The sequence below is a fragment of the Electrophorus electricus genome, chromosome 1 (assembly GCF_041902795.1).
Source record: "Electrophorus electricus isolate QZ-2024a chromosome 1, ASM4190279v1, whole genome shotgun sequence".
NCBI lineage: Eukaryota > Metazoa > Chordata > Actinopteri > Gymnotiformes > Gymnotidae > Electrophorus > Electrophorus electricus.
In genome coordinates, this window is record NC_137497.1 from 20,894,112 (window position 1) to 20,900,111 (window position 6,000).

The following is a 6,000-nucleotide window of genomic DNA, read 5'->3' on the forward strand; positions in this document are numbered from 1 at the left end:
CACACACACACACACACACACACAAAATACACCTGTATCTTTCTCACACACATACACTCCTCTCTCACACACACTCTTACACACACTACACTTCTTTCTCACACATGCACGCTACACACCTGTCATACACTCTATACCTCCCACTCTTTCACACACACCACTCACTCACAAACACACAGTACATCTCTCCGTAACACACACATAATATACTTCTTTCACACAAACACACACAATCCACCTCTCTCTCTCTCTTACACGCACACACACATACTTTGTCTTTCACACACAAACATGCACTCTACACGTCTCTCACATACACACACAGCCTCTCACATGCACACACATAATATACCTCTCTCTCTCTCTCTCTCTCTCTCTCTCTCTCACACACACATGAACACACACACACACACACACACACGAACGAACACACACACACGAACACACACACCACCTCTCTCTTTCTCTCTCACACACACTCTTACACACACACAAACCCGCGGTAGATCTCTCTGTGTCACACACACACACACACACACACACACACACACACACACACACACACACACCTCTCTCTCACACACACTATACTTCTTTCTGACACATACACACATCTTTCTCTGTCTCTTACACACACTACACCTGTCTCTCTCTGTCATAAACACACACGAACACACACCTCTCTCACACACACAAACACACAGTACATCTCTCTCTCTCACACACACACACACACATATTTTATGTCTTTCACACACAAACATGCACTCTATACCTGTCTCTCACACACACACAGCCTCTCACACACACACACATAATATACCTCTCTCTCTCTCTCTCTCTCTCTCTCAAACACACACACACACACACAGCCTCTCACACACACACACATAATATACCTGTCTCTCTCTCTCTCTCTCTCTCTCTCACACACACCTCTCTCACACACACAAACAGTACAGCTCTCTGTGACACACACAAAACACCTCTCTCGCTCACACACACTCACACACACACACTCTCTCTCTCTCACACCCCTCTCTCTCTCACACACACACAATACCACAAAATACACCTGTATCTTTCTCTTACACACATACACACACACCTCTCTCACACACACTCTTACACACACTACACTTCTTTCTCACACATACACGCTACACATCTTTCTCTGTCTCTTACACACACTACACCTGTCTCTCTGTGACACACACACGCACACGCACACACACACTACAAGTCTCTTATACAAACGTATGCATGCACACACACACACACACAAAACAGCTCTCTCTCTCTCTCACACACACACACACACACACACACAAAACACACAAAATACACCTGTATCTTTCTCTCATACACATACACACACACACCTCTCTCACACACACTCTTACACACACTACACTTCTTTCTCACACATACACGCTACACATCTCTCTCTGTCATTCACTCTATACCTCTCACTCTCTTTCACACACACCCACACACACACACAACCACTCGCACGCAACCACTCGCACGCAACCACTCGCACGCAACCACTCGCACGCAACCACTCGCACGCAACCACTCGCACGCAACCACTCGCACGCAACCACTCGCACACACACACACACACACACACACACACACACACACACACACACACACACACACACACACACACACACACACACACAATAAATGATGCTCCAATAAAGGACTGAGCTGCAGTTGATTTTTGTACATATGACAAATACTGTTCTACAAGTTACACATGCTGTGGAATCATAACCTCACTGTGTTAAACTCTGTACAAATCTACACATTAAAGGTGGAAATCTTTGGAAACTGAAAGGTTTTTCATTCTGTTTTCTGAGTGTTGGAGTGACACAGATACAGATGTTGAACACAGTATGAGTGAAATGTATTATAGAAATGTATTGTAAGTATTTGAGATTAAATATTATACTTATAATATGTTACTAGACTTTAAGTATAATGTTTATCTAGCCAGAAAAGTCTGTATATTTGATTGAAGTAGGTAAAACAAAAGTAGATTAAGAGAAAAATAACTTACCTGTGATTATTTTTGTGGAGAGACTTCCATGTTGTTTTGGAGGGAAAAGAAACCGTAGTGTGTTAAAGGGGACTTTTATGGAGAATATGCCTGCCCAAAGACAGGAAGTGACATCACCTCATTTGCTGTTTTTCCATATTTAAGTTTTTAAGGGAAAATTCAAGAGTGATGTTTTGAAGTTGATTGATATTGGAGAATTTATGATTGCTGGACTTTTATCCTTGTAAATGCTAAACTTTCCTTTTTTGAACATTTTTGTATGTTTTTGATGGGATGTGGTTTTTCTTTTGCACTGGAGCACTGGGAGCCAATAAAAACCTTTTCTTTTGTATCCACTTGGAGTGCTTAATGTTACCGCCAGATATTACTGCATTACAGTAGTCCAATCTTGATGTAATAAATGCATGGACCATCTTTTCTGCATCATGTGAGGAGAGTGTTTTGATTTAAATTGTGCATGTGCTCATTATACCAAGGTACAAATTTTTTGTCCCTAATTATTTTATTCTTAAGTGGACCAACATCATTAAAGGTGCACAGGAACACCACAAACAAAGCACACGGGGCAGAGCTGGGCAGAGATCTATTAATAATAAAGACAGAAACAAGGGCAGTTAAATTCCAAACTTATATCATTCTAAAGGTCTGGAGTACCAAGAGCTGAGCAAAGAGAACAGTGCCCTCACTCAGCTGGTCTGGAAATACAGTTCAGCATTAACACAGTAACACTACACTAACACACACTAACACTACACATGCTGAGGACCAGAAAATAACAGCAAACCCAATCAGAATCACCAGAATTACAAAACAACATCACTTATAGGGAAACTCAATCAAAATGTTATCTGGCCCTAAATCAAAAGTACAGCGTGGCAGATTACGTAAGAACACAGTCTGATCCAAAACTGAGGTCCACCCTGACCAATTACAGACTCAGTGACCACCGCCTGGCCATAGAGACCAGCAGACATAAACAGTCCTGTTTACCTGAAGAGCAGAGACTGTATCAGCAGTGCCAGGACTATAAGACCCAGACAAAGATGCACTTTCTGAATGAATGTACAACATTTAGACAGATTAGAACTAAATTATTTAAGAAAATTAGCCACGTATTCCCTGAGTTTAAAAATCTCCCTGATGAGGAGAAGCTGCCGTATGTTGTTGGTGAACATAGAGTTCAGCACACTGGCAGCGCTGTACGTTCACTCCTGCCACAGTCTGAGGGACAGTGAGTGACCAAGTCAGATACCAGAGACATTATTATTATTATTATTATTATTATTATTGGTATTATTATTGGTATTATTATTACTATTATTATTGGTATTATTATTATTATTATTGGTATTATTATTATTATTATTATTGGTATTATTATTGGTATTGGTATTATTATTATTGGTATTATTATTATTGGTATTATAATTATTACTATTATTATTTGTATTATTATTATTACTATTATTATTATTATTATTATTATTATTATTATTATTGGTATTATTATTATTGTTGTTGTTGTTGTTATTGGTATTGGGTGTATTTTTGTAGTTATATTATTGTTGTTACTAATATTGTAAGCGGTTATATTGTTGTTGTCATCTGCTGTTAGTGTTAATGTCTTTATCAAAGCTTTGGCAAGAGAGAGGGAGATGCACACGGGGACCCAGACTCCTGATGGAGGGAGAGAAAAGAAGAGAGAGCGGGAGGAAGAGAGAGAGAGAGAGAGAGAGAGAGAGAGAGAGAGAGAGAGAGAGAGAGAGAGAGAGAGAGAGGGAAGGAGGGCCACACTGTGACAGACTCTGAATGGAGGGAGAGAGTCTCCACTTCTCCATCTGGAGTCCTGGTCCCCTCCCTCTCTCTCCCTACATCCATAGTCCCGTACGGCCCTCCCTCTCGTTTCTCTCTCTCTCTCTCTTTCTCTTTCTCTCTCTCTCTCTCTCTTTCCATCTGGAGTCTGGGTCGCCTCTCTCTCTCTCTCTCTCTCTCTCTCTCTCTCTCTCTCTCTCCAGCCTCTTCTTCTACCTGAGGAGAACCATCTAAGTAAATATTTTCCATCTCTTCATATGATCTATATTCACTGGTATACAGCCTAGTTTAGAACTGTGCTGCTCTTCTACGAATCATCACAGGATCTGAGAGTACAGTACCAGACTTCAAGGCATGTATCCATCTGCTCTGACCATGTTTATGCTCTAAACCAAAGAAAAACTTGGACAGAGAGTACATCTGTGTCACGTTCTGAAAAGGAGAACACACCAGAGTCCCCTGTGCCTGTACCCCAAGCAGGTCGGCTAGTTTTTTTTTTGTTTTTTTTTTTAACTTTAAGAGCCTCAATATCCTCCATTACAAATTGTGGAACCCAGCTGTTGGGAAGGGGCAGAGCCACGCCCCCTGACATGACACAGCCACACCCCCAGACATGGTGCTATTGTGACTAAGGAACGCTTTACCTTCTCACTCTCTCAGCCAGTCTGCCTCATTCTGTCTATCACTATGAGTTTCTTGAGCAAAATCTACATCATTTCCTTTACATTTGATTAACTGAAAAAAACTGTGTTCTTTTATTCACATCCCCGGCCCCATTAAGTGTTGCCACACCACACACACTCATTTTGAAAATGAACATTAAATCTAAACAAAAAAGTGACACAAAAATTAAGCAATCTTCTTACCTTCATCGTTAAGTTGCAGGTTTAGATCAGTAAAACCTTCCTCCTATAAATTGCTTCTCAAACACTGAAAAGACTGTATAAAACCTGCCAGATCTGGAAAGTCTTCTTCCACCCAAACCCCTTTTGCATGTTTTGTATTTTCCAAGAATGTTCTGATAATTTTCAAAGTACACATTTCTCGAGGTCCACAGGGCTGTTAATACAAGGAAACACTTCTTTCCTGATATCATTCTGACACAGAGTTAAACAGGAATGGAAAAGACCTCCTGCAGCTCTGTCAAAATCTGGGTCTGTACATTGTCAACAGTAGGTTATGAGGCGACTCTTTGGGGAGATCCACCTTTTGCTCACCTCTTGGCAATACAGTGGATTACATGATAACAGTACATTCTCTCTCAGTACATTCACTGTAAAGCTACTAACCCCTCTGTCTGATCACAGCCAAATCACTGTGTTCATTAATAGGACAGAGACTAGCAGTGCTGCACCCACACTGACCAGTCAGCTGTTTAATACCAGGAGACGATACAGATGGGCCCAAAACAGCACAGAGGAGTTACAGAAAGCAATCAACTCTCAAGAAATTCAAACACTTTTAGACACATTTCTTGAACACTCTTAATAAATCTAAATAAGAAGAATTGGCTTTTCAAAACACATATTGGATAACACATGTTAAATCACTTTACAATCAATTACTCAAAAATACAAGACCTGAACAAAAGCATATAACTGAAAAATTTAATATATTAGAACTACCAATAAAAGACTTCTAGAATCCCTTGGACTCACCCACTACTGAGCAGGAACTTAGAAATAAAATTTCTATTCTTAAAACCAAAAAAAAGCAAGTGTGTCTGATGGCATTTGAAATGAAATGATTAAACACACAAGTAAAAAATTCCTGAAAAAGACCAAAACCATCATTTTCCAAAAAGAGCCAGATCTCAGGCAAACACACCACACAAGTTTCACATTCTGGACACAAACACTAGAAACCTGTACAAATTATAATTACTCAGGATTAAAGATTAGTTCAATGGGAAACTTCAATCCAACAGCCAGTGAACTGAGAGAGAAAGCAAGCAGGGCATTCTATGCAATCAAACGTCAAATTCACATTCAAATACCAATTCAAATTTGGCTCAAAATATTCCAGTCTATTATACAACCAATTCTGCTGTATGGTTGTGACGTGTGAGGGCCACTCATAATGGAACACCACACAGCTGGTTCCCTCACACAGCAGGTCCC